A 15683-nucleotide genomic window follows, 5' to 3' on the forward strand; every position below is an offset into this window, starting at 1 on the left:
AGAAAACCCCCAAATTTGTGGACAAATGAATGGAACTAGAAATGATCATACTGAGTGAGTTAACCCAGAAGCAGAAAGATTCACATGGTATATACTCACTTATAACTGGACACTAGCCCAAGAGGCATGTCCCATGAAAGTCTTCACTTACCAGGAGATTGGGATAGTTGTGAGGACATCCTATTGGGACTCTAGGTGAAAGAAGTATGGGAGAATGGGGACACAGAAGGATCCAGAGGGTCCTAGAAACCTACAAGAAGAACATCATGATGGGCACATCTGGGCCCAGGGGTTCTGCTCAAACTATTGCACTAACCAAGGACAATACTACATCGAACCCCTTCTCAGATCTCGCCAATGGACAAGACATTCTCCACAGTTGAGTGGAGAGTGGGGACTGACTTGGACGTGAACTCTGGTGCCCCATATTTAACCACCTCCCCTTGGTGAGGAAGCCTGGTGGCAGTCAGAGAAAGGATAAGCAGGCTACCAAGATGAGACTTGATAGTCTATGACCATATAGTGGGAAAGGAAGTCCCCATTGGTCACAGACATAGGGGAGGGGAATAGGGTGAAAGTGGGAGGGAGGGAGGAACGGGAGGATGCAAGGGTGGCATAACAATTTAAATGTAATCTGAATAAATTAATTAAATAAAAAAAAAAAGGATGCAAAGAGCACTTGGCATTTAAGTAGAGCATCACATCATAGCTAAAGAGCTTCTCCCTAGGAGATGTCCTCAGCCAGACAATGAAAGCTATTCTGATGAAATTCAGGAAGAAACGAGGAACAAGTTTTGGAAAGTAGAGTAATGTCCATCCTTGTCATCAGAAATAATGAGCTAGAGTGCTTGCCTAATGCCTGTGAAGCCCTGGGCTTGATTCTCAGCACCACAAACAAACAAAACACAAAATCAGTGGAATTGTCTTTAGACTTTATGGAAGGAAGAACTAAGAGCAATGAGCTGGGATGTCTGCTGGGAGAAGCACTGTAGCAGGAAAGCATTGAGGCAATTGTATCACTGTGAGGGGGAAGGGACTCAAAGACGGAACTCATAAAAGAGAATCCTTCTGAAAGCATGTATGCCATTGAAATTGTTATCAGGGAACTGGGGTGACTTTTTGTGGGTTTTTAGTCTCCTTGATTAAGAAAAAAGGATTTAAAAATGATTCCAGAAGGAAGCTCCAGGACGATTTTCTTAGACGTTGAGAGAGAAACCACGGGCTGGCAAGCTAGGAGGAGGCATATGGAGAAGTGGATGGTAGAGTTATAGCTTTTGAGTTAAAGGTCAAGAAAACAGCCTGCTTAGGTACTGGAGGTTGGTAAGTAGCTACATGGGGGTAGAGCATCTTTGGAGAAGGAGTGGAATATCCAGAGGTTCAGTAACCTGTATCAGAAGAGATAAAAAGGGGAAAAGGAAAGGTTATGCATTTAATAGGTTAAAATTCAGGCTTATCATTAAAGATGTGTGAGAAACTGTTCCAAAGAAGGGGCCCTTGTAGTCTCTGAATAAGGAGTTAAAAGAGAATACAGCTAGGTTCAGGACCTGACCTATGACAGCTTCTCATTTCTCCCAGGGAAAATAATTTGGCATAGTTCTTTCATCTCTGCTGTAAAGAGTTATGCTAATAAACTCTGTATTTCATTTTATATTATATTATATGTAATAGTATATATATGTTTATAAATGTATTAGGTATATTTACAATTATTAACTTTGTGGAGACAGGGCCCTACCTGTAGCCTGTAGTATAGTAGAATGTATTGACCTTAAACACATGTCAGTTGTTCATCCGCCTCCTGCATGAGTCACCACACTTAATTTTTAATAACATCACAGTAAGTTATGTAGAATATACTTAATTTTGTTGCTCAGATTTGTTGCTGGTTTTTATATAATCTTAATAGCTATTAATTGGTAAAAGAGATTGAAATTTTGAAGTAGAATTGTATAGTTTCTATCAGTATTTCTATTTATGATTCTAAAAATCATTAACTTTATTAGTTAAAATTTGCTGCACATATTTAAGAAATATGACTGTTCTATGAAAAGGAACCATCTACCATGAGAATGTCCTTTAAAATAAAATATGGAATATTTTGGGTCCATAAAGTTATGAGTTGAACAGATAATAAACTTGATGGCTTGGCACTATAAGTAATTAAGGTGCCTCTTGAAGGTGGTAGTATGTGGCCTCTGAGTAGCTTAGAGAATGTGGTGGTTTGAATAAGAATGGTCCCCATGGGCTTATATATTTGAGTGCTTAGACATCAGAAAATAACACTATTGGAGAAGGACTAGGGGTGTGGCCTGTGGCCTTGTTGGAGGAAGGATGGCAGTAGAGGGAGGCTTTGAGGTTTAAAAAGTTCACACCAGACCCAGTCCCTGCTCGCTTTTGAGTTAGGAAGTAGCTCTTAGCTACTTCTGACGCACCACACCCGCCTGCCACCATGCTTCCCACCTTGATAATAGTGGAGTAAGACTCTGAAACTGTGAGTGTGCCCCCAATTAAATGCTTTCCTTTACAAGAGTTGCCAAGGTCATGATATGTCTTCACAGCAATAGAACAGTGACTAGGACAGTCAAGAAGATGCTTGCTAGAGGTGGCAGAGTGTATCTACCTTATTTCTCACATGTACTAGACTATTGTTAATAACTTACATATTTCTTAATTGTTAAATCAAAGGTAGGGAGCAATTTGTTTCTTAATTGTTAAATCTAAGGTAGGGAGCAGTTCTAAGATGTTTAAGTAAAATACATAATTCAAACAGAAACATTTTCTTTTAGCCCCTGCTTGCTAAAATGACATTTGTAGGCATTTCTTTCAATGACATGTTGTGAAATCCTATGGGTAGGTGTGTGTATAGTAGATTCTGTGTATATATACTGCTTATTAGCTGTCCTAATATAAAAGGAAATTCTCAAATGGCAGAAGAGAATGTTCATTGTTGCTTCTGAAAAAAATTGTTCACTGAGTTTTTCTAGAAAGGGAAGTATATGTATCCTTGTTTTCAAACACACTCTTTGTCATGGGAGATTGCACACTTAGCCAGAAATAGAGAAGATTGTTGTTCCCATCTTTAACGTTCATTTCTATGGCCATGTTAACTACACTTGCTTATAACTCACATCCCTGCATCCTTCCTGTCCTGTACCTGCCTCTCCTTCTTTTCTTCCTCCTCAGTAAGAACACAGCTGAGATATCTGGCAGGAGGCATATGAATGTTTGCCTGATTTTCAAATAGTTTCAATACTTAAAACAGGATAAAATTTGTTTTCTGTTTTCTTATTTGTAGTTTTATAAGTAATTTTCTTACAAAACTCAAAATGTCAAGTTATCAATACAAGAAATTATTTGTAGAGATTATTATAGTTCATAAACTTGCACATCATATAAATTAAATTTTCTTGAAAGATGTAACATTCTTTTATAAAAGGAAAGGCTGCAGTATTCTAGAGAGGAAGATGTCTTTAAAAAATAGCATATATTAATTGCTTTGTTTAAAACTTTTTCTGGACTGCCATACAATTGTATTCCTCAATTTTGTAGATAATACTTTAATTCAGTTAATTTTCCAATTTGAGATAGTTTTTGAAAAATTAAATCTTTTCAAAAACAGTTGTGAATGAATGTGTGCATCTATATCCTAAGGAACTCTTTCTAGTTGGTAAAGCCAAGACACCATAATACATGTAATTTGTAATTAAACCTCCTTGCTTCTTCAAGGGAAAATTCTATAATTTGTCTGCTTACTTATGCTTTTCTTTGTCATGTTAAATTTTTATCATGTTACCTATAGAATAACTAATTTAGGATCATATACACACTTTTGATTAATGGAAAGGTTTGTTAATTTACTTGAAAAATTACTTGAGATTTATAGTTTCTCAGAAAAAAAAATGGATAGATTAGGCTGCTACCTTGTTGACACTAGACAGGAAATTCAAGCTATTATCCAGACATTCATTTAGAATGTTTAAAACTTGTTTCTGGTAATTGTATTCTACAACTTTGAAGCTCCCTCTAGCTTTACAATTTATAAATAAAATGCCTCGTTTACATGCACCATTGCTTGTTAGAAATAAGTTGGTTTTGCAGTCTTAGGAAATTGCCTAGCTAAATACTATGAATTATGGAACAGTTATTAAGTGTTCAAAACTCCATTTAACTATTGGTATTTATTAGTTAGCACTGAACCTATTCTCAAATATGTGCCTCTATTAATGTCTTTCTTTGTATGTATAGTTAAATTTTTGTCACTATGTAATTATTAAATGATTTTTTCAGTGAGAAAATTAGTTGTTATGATGATATAGAATCGGTTGGATAGTTACATGATTAGATTTTAAAATTTATTTTAAAAAGATTTTCTAGTAGCTATTCTATTTGATTTCAAGTGGCTGTGCTTATCATTTGTCATTAGAGATTGATTTGACTTGCTCTAATGCTTTTTACCTCTGCTATGCCAAGAACTTGAGTTGGTTGTGTGGCAATGTAAGCTTTTGTGTGCAGGAGTATGCCATTGCATCAGACCTTGGCACCCACACGACTCTTAAGAAAACAGGCTGTTTGTTCCCTGGAAAAACTATTCTATGAGCTGACTCTGTTTTAATAGTCTGTTCTGTCCTAGATTAAGTGGTTTAGTTTAGTTTGGCTTGGGGCAAAGTGTTTCAGGATATTTTATAAAATTCTGGTATATAATTAGCCCTCTGAAAATAATACTAGTTTTAAAAGTTTTGCTTATTTTTTTAAACCACTGGGCTGTGCCGTGTCATGTATTCTCAAGTGTTGTTCGAGACTTGCCTTGAACACTACTGTACCATTTTAAGTGATGTATGTTGTTTTTCTTTGCAAATTTTGAAAATGTAGAACACTATATATTTATTTTCTTAATTTGATGATCTTTCATGAGTATTAGAGTCATTAAGAAAAGGGGTGGATGTTAGAGCAGTGTATGAGTGCATGGGATTGATTTAATTTAATGAGCTTGCCCCTGTTTTTATGAAGGCTGACAAGTTACAAGATCTGCAGTCACCTGCTAAATATGGAGAGCCTGTGGTACCGTCCCAGTCGAGGACCATGAGCCTTATGGTGTACTTCTGAGTTTGAAGCCTAGTAGCCTTGAGCCCAAACAGTGCTAACATTTGGGTGTGAAGATTGTTCCAGTCTGAAGGCAGCCAGGCAGTTCTCTTTGTAGAGCTCAGCCTTTTGTTTGGTTCAGCAGACTTCCCACTGTATGACTACATGGCCCACTCATTAGTCTATTTTACCAAGTCCGTTGATTTCAGATGTTGGGCTTATCCAGATACATCCTCAGGACACATGTAAATTACTCCTTGATCAAGCAGATGATCCAGCCAAGTCTGTTACAATGACTATAGTGATAGAAAATAGTCTTAAAAATTGTTATTATTAAAGCAATATACCAAAGTGGAATGATATGTTGTAGAAAAATAGTCATAATGTAGAATAGTTTATTTTCATTATAAGTTTTAAAATTCTGAATTCTGAGAATACTATAAATGGTTCCTGGTTGATTTAAGAAATGTGGTTTTAAGAAACAGTTGTATCAGATGTGTTGATACCTTCTTTAATATAGCCTGTAATCTCAGCGCTCAGGAAGCTAAAGCAGAGAGATTGTTGAATGTGAGGCCATCATGCTCTGCATAGAGTTCAAGGACAGCAAGTCTGATACAAAGCAAGGGATGGTGTGCAGTTCAATAACTAGCGCTGCACGGAGTGCACAGCCCTAGGGTCAGTCCCAGGGCAGTAATCCAGACTTGGTTAGCTTCCGGAAACCCTTACCATAACTATTAATTTGTTTTGAGATTTTTCTTAAACTTAACACAAGCAAGCAAATAACTATAAGAATATATGATTATAATAGGCTAGTTATGCAATAATATGTTTTCAGTGTTCAAGAGAGTCATTAAAGATAGCTTACTCTCTATTTGTGCTGGCTCTTCAGGTAGAATGTGATGTCTTGATGGTTTACAGTTAAGCCACAAGGTTACTTATAAATATTTAAATTTTAAATTAAGGCAATTCAGATACACAGTAAAAAATAACATTATACTTATATATGTAAAGTGAAAATGAACATTTCTTTCTCTGATCACCACCATCTCTTTATCGAAATCTAAGACCTTTTCTGTAGACAGTTCACTACAAATAATTTCTTGTGTGTCCATATTTAAGAAAATACTATGCCTATTCAACATACCCAGATATAAATTAAAATTAAGATTTTTGCTGTTTTTAATGTATCCATGTCTTATTGTTTTGAAAAAAGAATATATTTTTATGGGAAATCTGCTTTATTTTTCTTCTGTATCCATTAGAAAAGTGGTTCATAGTATATAACTGCTTAACAATATTTGCTAAAAGAATCTTCCATACAGTGTATGTATACCTCTTATGTTTGTGGTATAAACTTTACAGATTTAATATGTTATAGTTGGATCACATTTTATTTGACTAGTTCTTTATTGATGGACATTTATGCTCATTTTAATTTCCATCTGCCCTCTTTCTATCCTTTGTCTGTTCATTGCATAACAGGTACTTATTTCACATCTTCCAAGGATTCAGAGATGCAGAAAACCAAGGTCCTATTTCTGTGTAACTTCATGCATAAAGTTGTTGAGATATATCAGAAACAAAGAAATGAAATCTATCTACTTAAAGGCAGTAGCACAGGTACTTTGATCTTGAGATAAGATGGCTAGGCAATGTCTTTTTTAAAGTGGTGACTTCTTAGCCTAGCCTGAATGATGGGGAAAAACAAAAGAAAACAAAACTCTTCAGAGGTCTAGGGAAGCGTCTAGGCAGAAGGAATAGCAAGTATGGAGGCATTAGAACAATAATAAGCTAAGCCTGTAACGAGGAGCAGAAGTCCAGTATGACTGTAGGATCAGCATTTAATCTTAGAAATTATATTGCTGTAGAGGAATGTTAATTCAGAACAAAGCCGTTCTGGCTAGAGATTACATCTAAAAACTTTCTAGGTCTATGTGATCCAACTGGTAACAGATCACATCCAAAGACCGTCTAGGTCTGTGTGAGCCAGCTGGAATACAAACATACATTTAATCCAGGAGACAGAGGCAAACAGATCTGAGTTCAAGGCCACCTTGGTATAGAGCAAGTATCAGGTAAAGGATAGCTTAGATCCAGGTGCCTTTAATCCCAAACAAAGGTAAGGCTAGTTTGTACAAGGGAGCACCCATGTTTGAAAGTGAAGTCTAATTGAGTGGCAAAAAAAGATGACAAATCAGAGAAGATATGACAGAATTTGATGCTATCAACTCATGAGAAGAGAGCAGAAAGAAAGGGAAGCTCCTTAAGAGGCAGTTTTTCACAGAGAGAGCAGGTGGATTTACCAAGACAGTAGTAGAGAGATGGGTTGCAGAGTGAGAAATCAGGTCAAGACGGGATAAATCAGAAAATAAGAAGCCAGAAGATTAGAGCAGATTGCTGAGTTAGTCTGAGGCCAAGCAGAACGATTCTGGGCCAAGAGAAGCCAGATTAAATAAGTCAGCTGTGAGAAGAGTCTGAGCCAGAATAGCTGAGTTGAACCAGCCAGCCCAGAGCTCAGAAAGAACAAGCAAGGGTGAGCTCATTAAACAGTGAGTCTCAGAGGCTAAAAACATTCTAGGCCTAGGTTGGATTGTGTGGAGGGTAGAAGCTTCCAGGACTAGGCCTGGGCCAGCAGAAGAAGACAGTAACCCTCCCAGACTCAATTGTGCTAGGAAGGTAAAAGTTACTTTTACATATTGCTCTGTGACGATTTCTGTACATAGAAATATTTATACTTTTATTTTGGTTGTTGTTGTTTATAAATGCCTCAGTTTTAGAACTGTAAAGTCAAATAATATGTGAGTTTTCTACTTTTAGTAGCTAACTATGAGCCAGGGTGACATTTATTCCATATGCTTTCTTCCTGAACCTCCTCTTGCTCCCCTGCCTCTGAGGAATATTAGTTACTACTGAGTGGCAGTTGGATACAGGAAATTCCTTTGGAAAAAGGATGAGCGAGGGATTGTGAATATTTGAGGGAATTTTCTTCAATAAGATAAAAAGCTAGGTAAGCCATATGCTTAGGTTACACATATGTCATATCACATGACAAAGATAATTGGATCTTGAGTGTATGCTGCTCCCCTTTGACCGTTTAATTAAACTGTTTCCATAAAGAAACTGTCAACATTTTTCAATCTAAAACCCACAAAATTTGGAGTTATAGTTTTATTGTTAAAAATGATTCCTAGTCTGACACTTGGATTTAATGCATAAACACTCATGGTTGGATGAGGGGCACATTATTTTTTTTCAATATGCAATCCACAAAAGGCAAAGCACCCCCCCACCAAAACCAAAACCAAACCAAGCAACAAACAAAAATTTGTGAAAATGTAGTTTATATACAGAAAGGTTATTTCTCATTTTAAATAAGTTTTTTTTTTTTTTTTTATTTTAAACCCTGGAGGGCCTGGAAAGATGGTTCAGTGGTTAAGAACAGTCCTTCAGGGGCCCTGGGTTCAATTTCTAGCACCAACATGATGGCTGACAGCCTTCTGTGGCATCAGTCTCAGGGGATCTAACGCCGTCTTCTGGCCTCAGTAGGTACTGAGGCACACATGGGTTAATACATGTGAACAAAACACCTATATACAGTTTAAAAAAAAAAAATCCTGGGCGAAGTCTCATTTAAAAAAACCATTCTGTAAAAATATATTATTCTTAAAGATAAAATGTTAAAATTACTTGTGATTTTATTTTTTAGACACATGTGAAATTTCAGACTGGTATGTGATCAATTTTCTCTCATGAAGTGTTTTAATGCTGAGTAAACAAAGAGAGATAAGCCACATTTGAAAGCATAGAGAGGTTTGTTTAAATTTTTTCAATCTACATTTATATGAGTGCAAGTAATTGTGTCACACATTGAGACTCCCATGTCTGCAGCTTGCTTCATGTTTTATTTTTCTTTTATTCTTCATAACAAAACTTATTCCTTGGAGAATTAAAAGTAACTTGGAGGAATGAGATTAGGAATTTGGTATGGAGATTGTAGCTAACAAATGTTACCCTATGTCCATTTTATTAGTTTTTCAAAAACAGGATTTCTTTCTGGCACAACTTACAATTTTAGTTTGAAGTTAATTTTATTCTGATTATTGAAACTTATGTAAAATACTAATAATTAAGCAATTAACTTTTATTGTGTATAAGTTAACATTTTTATTAACCTGAATTTATCTGATTGCATACTCTAAAATCATTCAATTATTTAATATAAATCTATATTTTTCAGAAGGTAAGTTGTTAATAGGAAGTTCTTAAGGACAACAGTCATTATTTTGTTATTCTTAACCTTTGTCTTAAAAAGGATAGAATGGTAAAATACATTATATGTTTATGGAAATGCATTCCTGTTACAATATATAGAGATATTTTAATTGCTTAGATCTCTAAAACATCTAATTTTTGCTTAAGAGTATGCAAATGTGCCATTAAATCTGCTTTTTAAGATTTTTTCCACTTTAATGTCTGAATCCAAATTCATAAAGAGTTGGAAAAATGAGATGTCTGAGCTATAGGATTCACAGGGATTTCATATGAAGCCTATTTAATCAGGATAACACAGTTATTAATATTCATAATGTCAGCTGGAACACAAATGACAGACTATGAGGCCTAAAAATTTTACTTGGTGAATTTATTAAAAGTAGCTTAAAAAATTAATGGAATTTAAGTAAAGTTGGTGAATATGAAAATCGTGTTAACAGAAAAAATCTCTATTAGAACTTTCTTTGAGATCATTTTGCATTGATGTCTTTTGACAGATTTCATTGGTACTTAAAGAAGATAGATGCATGAATGGTCATTTAAGAGGATTTAAACACATTGGCACATTAATTTTTACATGAATAATAAGTACTTTCCAGAGGCAATTAACTTACAGTGTACAAGATATGAATTGGGAAATAAGACTCTGACATCAAGGTCAAAGAAAATGTGCTGTACATGTTAAACTTAGTGGCAGGACTTTCTAATATTTTGATTTATTTTTATAGTTTACATAAGAAATTATTTCCAGTATGATTTTAATGCATTTGAAAAGAAATTAGAAAAGCATTGGTTTAGAATTTTTTCTTCCAAAAGTGTGATGGTATAGTGGTAAACATTATCTGTTTGCATTTATTGAAGACAAACGTTTGTGATAATTGCAGAATTTTATTAGGGAACACATTCAGTTCTGCAGAAGGGCAGAGGGATACAGGTTAGGGTTTGTGTTATAAATACATGTTTTAAACACAGACATCTAAACACATGCCATCTTTAAAATATAATAAGTAAGCTTCCTACCTGTGTGACATTAAGGATCATCTGAGTAGAACATAAGTAAGTTCCTCCTTAACTTTAAGGTAAGAAATTAAAAATATGTGAATTCTGTAAATAAGACCAGGAGGCATTTACTGTTATGCTCCTATTCTTTATGTTTTAAATTATTCTTGATAACTTGATAATGGATCCATAGTTAAGCACACTTGCTGCTTTTCCAGGGGACCTGAGTTTGGTTCCCAGCATCTACACTGGACTGCTAACCCCTGCCTGCAGCTCCAGCTGACAGGCATCAGATGCAGCTTTCAGCCTCTGCAGACATGCACAATACATGGCACTCATACACATACCAGTATGCATAATTTAAAAATTGTTCTCATAACAACAGTTCTACCAGTCATTAATTTTTATTATTGAATTTAAAAACAATTTTAGGCCATCATATAAAGGCATAATACACTATGTGAGCTTATATTTTTCACACAAATCTTACAGCTTATGAAAGCATAGTTTAGTTCTGACATATACACCCAGCACTGTCAATCCAAATGGGTGCAAGAAAATTCACTTACAGTCAATGGTATACAACCATAGTTTGGCTTCATTAATAGTTTAGAAAGTGCTCAGTACATTTAGGACACAGGCTCAAAGAGTTTTACTGAGAAAATAATTAATTATACTGGTTCTATATGTCACTACACTACAATTATTTATCTGGGCTTGTGATATACAAAATAATGTCAAGTTAATATGTTACTTATTTATTGTCTAGGGGCTTTTAAAAGTTAAGTTTTTTGAGTGAAAATCTTTGCCTCTGAGAAATTCATTCATCTGCCCAGGAGAGGGCAGCATTTTACTACATCAAGCTTATTTAAAAAAAAAAAAAAAAATGCCCTGCGTAGGCTGTCAATGTTTCTTGTAATTACTCCCAGTATATTTGTTGCTTGCTTATGAATTAACTTGCATTTATGGAACTAAATCATTCCAATCATTTAATTACACCTGAGGAGCTGAACTATAATTGCCTGCTTCCAACTAGGATCTGATATGGCTTGAGCAGTATTAATTTGGTGTTTACTTTTCTGAGTGCTAAAAGCATTAAAATGATTGTGCAATGGGATTACATTTTACTAATTGCTGGCATTCATTAGCTGGGTAAATGATGAGGAAGAGTGACTGTATATTGCAGAGGGATAAAATTATGGTTTTAAGTAGTATATTACTAAGCACATTAAGGCCTGTAAGACATGCTTTAAAATACTCCAGAGGTTATTAAAGACTGTATTTTCTACATGTCTTGCTATATGAATCTCTTATTAAAATACTGCAATTATTATTAACCTTTTTGGGCAATATGTAGGGAAATAGCTTCATTGACTATAACATATTTCTTTGATATTAATAACTTCCTATATTTCAGCTAATCCAAAAGTAAATGAGGAACTTAGAAAAAGATTGCCAACTCCAGGTCAACATATTTAGAGAAAATTGGAAAAGAAGAAACTCACTACAGCTTTATTTGAGTACTTTTTAAAGAACACAGCGTTCTGTCTGTGAGGTAAATCTAATTTCATTCTCCTTTTAAAAGAAAGGATGAAGAAGGAAATAGGAAGGAAGGAAAACCTGCATTACTTTTACCATGTTTACTAAGCTAATGCAGAAGAAAAATACCATTGATTTCATAAGTCGATTATTTAAAAAAAAATAGAATAGCAATCTTAGATTTCCTTTCCAGATATTAAGTGTTTTATATGAATGTTTGGGTAGTAAATTCAAATCAGTAAATTTTAAGTTTTAGATATGAAGTTTAGAGCATGAATAGTAGAGTTTTTAAACACATGAGGTTGTAGTTGGAGATGTAAGTCAAATAAATTATAATTTCTATAACCCAAGATGGAAGAATGTGTAAAAGTTTAACCTGTATTTATGAAAACATAGCTGTGAAGAAATAACATTTTCCTGAGAAAAAGACTTAATTTCACCTGTTGAAAGACAGTTCATTTTCCTACTATAGATGTTTTAGAAATCTACTTGTCCTATAAATCTGTTAAATAAAGGTAAGATTTAGGAGTGTTTTGATATATTGTTTTAAGTTTATTTATCTAGCGCTGACTTTATTTTAGCTTCAATCTTAGAGCCAAAAGCAGGGACAGTGCCAGAACAAACAAGAACAGAGGCACACATGGAGGCCTGGTAAGGAAGTGGGGCTCTTAAGTATTGATACCAATTGCTTCATGTGGTTGCAGTTCAAGGCACTGAATGAAATTTATTTCTTGTACCAATAAATTAGCCCAAAACAACAAGTACACACACTCTCATGAATGCGTGTTACACACACACATGTGTACACACACACAAAGGAGTCCCACACAAAGGGATTATTGCAAAAGAGACACAAAGAATTAGAGACATACACAATATCCCCCAAAGGAGTCATATGTGCTCACAAAGAGAAATACAAAGAAAATATTTTGAGAAGAGGAGGAAAAAAAGAGTTAGAGAATGAAAAATGTACACACACACTGAAGGATGGAGGAGATTAGGACAGTGATTAAGACAGTGAGACATACAGAGGCACCCTTAGAGAGGGACAGAGGAAGGGACATATTTGAGGAAGACACAAAAAGACAGATATGCATGTGGAAGTGCATATAAAGAAAAACATAGTTGCTTGAAGAAAAGGAGAGATACAGAGTAGGAGAGACACATGCCTTAGTGGAGACAGAAGTACACAGTGAAATAGAGAGTGAAACAAAACAGAAAGGCACAATCACAGAGGCAAAAGATATCCAGAGTGGAGGACTGGGGGATGGGGAGATAAACACATACATGGGCCAGAAGAGAAAGGCACATCCAGAGAGAAACACACAGAACAGACAGAGCAGAAACATGTCTATGATAAGACACACCCTTAGAAACTCAGAGGCAGACAAAGTCAGAACTGCAAAGACAGCAATGTGCGAACATGTACAGATGTACAAAGGCTGACTCTCAGACAGACACAGGGAGAGACACGGAAGACATAAGTATGCAGAAACAGTGACTGAAACAGAGTGACAGTCTAAACCTTCAAGCACACCTATAAATGCTGAGTGCGGGAGGGAATATACAGGAGGCTTAAGATGGATCCAAGTCAGGTTCTGAAAATTTGTAATTCTTAGGAAATAAATACTTTAGGACATTTAAACCTGCAATGTTTTAAATTCATTTATTTTATTTTATATTGGTTTTATCACATAAAAATAGAATTCTTGTTAAAGGCCTTACTGTATAGTTACTTAAAAAAAAAAAAAAAAAAGGAAGCTAACTTAAGGGACAGTCTGATGACCATCGAGTAAGTTACTACTTATTTTAAAGTATAGAAAGGTACTGTGCTTTATGGGTGTGTTTTTGCCCTCTTTGTTTTGTTTTTCATAGTTAATTTTTTCTATTTACTTTGCCATTAGGAATTTACTGTCTTGCATGAGACTGGCTACTTTTGATGAGTTTGTGATTCCGATAACTGACTGAGTTTTGCTTAGAGTGATAGCATACATTATAAATGTATTTGGTTTCATTGTAAAGGTAATAGTTTTGTGTCTGGATTATTTGCACTTAATATTGCTCCACTTTCTTTTTATTTAAGTTTGTAATAAGAATTTTTGGTGTGAACTGGAACTAATTTCTTGTTTTCTCTCTTATTCAAATAAACAAGCAAACATTCTTGTTTAGGATATCTGAAAAGACATTCCATTCAGCTTAGGTACAAAATAAAGTAAGGTGGCAAATAATGTGCCTCTTATTTACATTCCCTAGTCTTAGGTCAAACAGGTCAATATTGTGGTAATGGATGCATTTCAGCAGTGAGCTCTCACTTGCTATCACGATCCTCAAGACCACAGCATTAATCTTAAATTGCCTAAAGTTCTATCACACACAGATATTAAAGTCTATTATTATGAATAATTATCTTATTGAACCTTATTTTACCTTTGTAAAAGAAAGTGGCCCAATTAAAACTTATACCATGTTTTTAATAGCTTTAAATTTTATAAGAACTACCTATCTGTGACATTTCTTTCTCATATTTCTTTTTAATATAATTTTAATTAAAATATAATTACATTACTTTTCCCCCTTCTCTTTCCCTCCCAACCCTTCTATGTCTCCCTATTCACCCCCTCAAACTTATAGTCTCTTTTTCTTTCTTATTGTTACATATCTATGTATTTATCCACACACACATATATGCACAATTATAGACATACAATCTTTTACTGCATTTCTTATACAAAATTTGCTGAACTATTTTAAATCAAAGAGTTTATTAAATAAATTATACATGCACATTTACTTTTTTGTGTGTTTTCTAACATCATATACATGCTAGAAAATGTGAACCTGAGGTAGATGGGATAGGCCGTGATGGCATTTAAATTCATCATCAAGTTTTCTTAAATAAGTGCAATGCAACCTTTCATGAAAGGATGAACCAAGTCTAAGTTACTAGAACAAACCTCGCCATATGGGCACCGGTACAGCCTTCTGGCCTCTTAAATAAAAAGCTTTCACCTCTTAGTAAAAAAGTTTCCGTCTTTCATGACTCTTTTTGTGTTTTTTTAGAAGTAAAAGGAAACATCATGAAGAATTGAAACATGTACTTTAACAGGAAGTTTTATGGTTGGTTGTTTAGGTCTTTTTTTTTTTTTTTTTTTTTTTTTTTTTTTTTTTTTTTTTTTTTTTTTTTTTTAGCAATTACAAGTAGTCCTTCCTATCTGTGGATTATATAGCAAAGAGCTTAGCCAGAGGGATGGAAATCATCATGAGGGGAAAATGTACCTGCTCTGATCAGGTGCAGAATTTCTTTAATGTTATTCTCTGAAGAATACAAAGCAATGACTATTTGTATAGCATTATTCGTTATAATCAGTCTATAAATGATTTAAAGTATCAGAAAGGCCTGTCTATAGGTTATGTGCAGATTTTATGCCACTCTGTTTAAGGGACTTGAGTAGCTTACCTGCAGGTCTTCATGCCAGTGGGGCACCATAGTACTTATCCACTCATTTGACTGTACTAAAAAGGTTCCAATTCTCTTATATATAGTAATCTGGGATAGTATTATAAATCCCCAAGTATTTCTTACACTAATTTGTGTGGTTTTATCACAGAAGCATGATCTAGGGGTTTTATATAAAGTTTACCACAATCTTTTGGGAACTATTTGTATATTATATATGGGTAGATATGTTTGCCATAGTATTACAAACACACACACACACACACACACACACACACACATAACAACAAGGACTGAGTATGAGTTATCTTTAGAAAATTGTGAAATTTATTTAAAT

General features: G+C 34.6%; 1 protein-coding gene across 2 annotated transcripts in view; it reads left to right on the forward strand.

Annotated features, from left to right (window-relative positions):
* Positions 1 to 15683, forward strand: part of Mipol1 (mirror-image polydactyly 1) — a 264233-nt gene that overhangs the window by 32054 nt on the left and 216496 nt on the right. The window contains exons 1-2 of one of the 2 annotated variants that reach the window (XM_051146455.1): positions 6405 to 6699; positions 11768 to 11905. The exons of the other annotated variant lie outside the window; for it this stretch is intronic. The gene's annotated coding sequence lies outside the window, so the exon portion shown is untranslated. Of the gene's footprint in view, positions 1 to 6404; positions 6700 to 11767; positions 11906 to 15683 lie in introns of those variants that run through there. 2 annotated transcript variants of the gene reach the window in all.

The sequence above is a fragment of the Acomys russatus genome, chromosome 1 (genome assembly GCF_903995435.1).
Source record: "Acomys russatus chromosome 1, mAcoRus1.1, whole genome shotgun sequence".
NCBI lineage: Eukaryota > Metazoa > Chordata > Mammalia > Rodentia > Muridae > Acomys > Acomys russatus.